The sequence below is a fragment of the Populus nigra genome, chromosome 2 (genome assembly GCF_951802175.1).
Source record: "Populus nigra chromosome 2, ddPopNigr1.1, whole genome shotgun sequence".
NCBI lineage: Eukaryota > Viridiplantae > Streptophyta > Magnoliopsida > Malpighiales > Salicaceae > Populus > Populus nigra.
The window spans coordinates 16,466,741-16,469,240 of NC_084853.1; positions in this window are offsets into that span (position 1 = coordinate 16,466,741).

Below are 2,500 nucleotides of genomic sequence, written 5' to 3' on the forward strand. Positions count from 1 at the left end.
CAGGGCCCGAAGGCAGCCCCCCCGCGGGCGAGAGAGCAAGCCAGCAGGGGCTGTCGCCTGCCGCGGCCAGCGACGTCGGGCTGGCCCCTGCCGCGGCCAGCGATGTCGGGCTGTCGCCTGCCGCGGCCAGCGACGTCGGGCTGGCCCCTGCAGCGCCTAGCCTCTCCCACGCAGGGGGCAGGCCAGAACGCGGGGGGCCAGGGCCCGAAGGCAGCCCCCCCGCGGGCGAGAGAGCAAGCCAGCAGGGGCTGTCCGCGCGTCGCGCAGCGCGGCATGGCTGCGGGGGCCGCGCGCGCGCGCCCAAGGGCCCCCAAGGGCCCCAGGCCCTCAGGCCCCAGCGCCCCAGCGCCCAGCGCGGGCGGGCGCGCGCGCGCGTGTGGTCTTTGAGGGGCGCCGGCCTGGTGGCTCCCTAAAGAGCAATAAGTGTCATTGCAGCTCTGGCAGGGGGAGACACTACTAGGTCCCAGCTGTCACCCCCCCTCTAAAAAATTCATTTCTTGGTATTTTGAGCTGAAATTTTGCACAGAGGTTGGCAAAAATCCAATCCACCTTCATTAATTTTCCCAGAATTTTTCGAGGTCGGGAAGTATTTGTTTTAATTTTCCTACCATTAGAAATCGAGTAAATCCGCAAAACTAGGAACCGGCCCGGAATGACCCCAAATTCAGTGGGCAGCCTCATAAAAATATGGCTGATTTTACTGGATTGGTTTCATGTGGAAAGCACGACGTTTTCTTGTAGGAATGCGGGAACCCCGGCAGCTCGCCTGCCGCGGCCAGCGACGTCGGGGACGCTGGCCTGCGCTGTCGAGCCCGCGAGGGCTGTCTCCGCGGCAGGCCCCCCCTGAACGGGGCACGACAGGCCACCGCGCTGGCTCGTCCAGCGTCGACAGTCCCTCGTCCAGGTTTCAGATCGCGCCAAGTCGAACCCATGACCTGCTCAAGCCATCGTGCGCTGCCGAATTCGCATCTGCGTGTAGGCTGCCATTCCACGCGGCAGCCCCTGTTTTCGTCAGCGTGCCCCCCTGACGAATTTTCCTGCCTGGCCCAGTCCAGCGTCCAGCCCCTGTTCGTCGAAAAATCTGCGCTGCCGATTTTCCACGCGGCAGCCCCTCTTTTCGTCAGCGTGCCCCCCTGACGAATTTTCCTGCCTGGCCCGGCCAGTCCAGCCCCTGTTCGTCGAAAAATCTGCGCTGCCGATTTTCCACGCGGCAGCCCCTCTTTTCGTCAGCGTGCCCCCCTGACGAATTTTCCTGCCTGGCCCGGCCGGTCCAGCATCCAGCCCCTGTTCGTCGAAAAATCTGCGCTGCCGATTTTCCACGCGGCAGCCCCTGTTTTCCTCAGCGTGCCCCCCTGACGAATGTTCGTCGAAAAATCTGCGCTGCCGATTTTCCACGCGGCAGCCCCTCTTTTCGTCAGCGTGCCCCCCTGACGAATGTTCGTCGAAAAATCTGCGCTGCCGATTTTCCACGCGGCAGCCCCTCTTTTCGTCAGCGTGCCCCCTGACGAATTTTCCTGCCTGGCCCAGTCCAGCGTCCAGCCCCTGTTCGTCGAAAAATCTGCGCTGCCGATTTTCCACGCGGCAGCCCCTCTTTTCGTCAGCGTGCCCCCCTGACGAATTTTCCTGCCTGGCCCGGCCGGTCCAGCCCCTGTTCGTCGAAAAATCTGCGCTGCCGATTTTCCACTCCGCAGCCCCTGTTTTCGTCAGCGTGCCCCCCTGACGAATTTTCCTGCCTGGCCCGGCCAGTCCAGCGCCCAGCCCCTGTTCGTCGAAAAATCTGCGCTGCCGATTTTCCCCGACGAACCTGCAGCTGCACAAATCCGCGCTGCCACTGCCCCATTGTCTGGACCAACAGTCTTTTCCATCAAGCCCTGGACTATAAATCGTCCAGACTCATCGCCAGCACCCGCTGCCGATTCTGCCGACTTTGCCGATTTCGTCGGCGCTGCCGATTCCAACACTGCCCGCCGTGCCTGAACCAGCGCTGTTTCGTCAGCGTGTCCCCTTGACGAATTTCCCTGCCTGGCCTGGACAGTCCATCTTCCAGCCCATGTTCATCGAAAAATCTGCGCTGCCGATTTCCCCGACGAACCTGCAGCTGCACAAATCTGTGCTGCCGATTTCCCCCCCTGTCGGCATGGCTGCCGCTGCCCCGATGTCCAGACCAACAGTCTTTTTTGTCGACTTTGCCGATTTTGTCCGCGCTGCCGATTCCAACACTACCCCCTGCATCCAAACCAGCATTGTTTCGTCAGCTCTTCCCCTGACGATTTTAGCCCTGTAACAAACAGTAGGCCTCCAATCCCGCCAACGGGAGCCAAGTTGATAGGGAAGAGAATTGAATGACGCGCCTGGTCCTCGCACCCCGCCACCCGAGGGGCCTTTTTCCCGGCAGCCTCTGAAAAACTCTAGCTTTCACGGTCCTCGCCGCCCCTCACCACCATGGCAGGCCTCTAATCCCACCCATCAGCAGTTGTAGCCGATAGGGCAGTGATTTGAA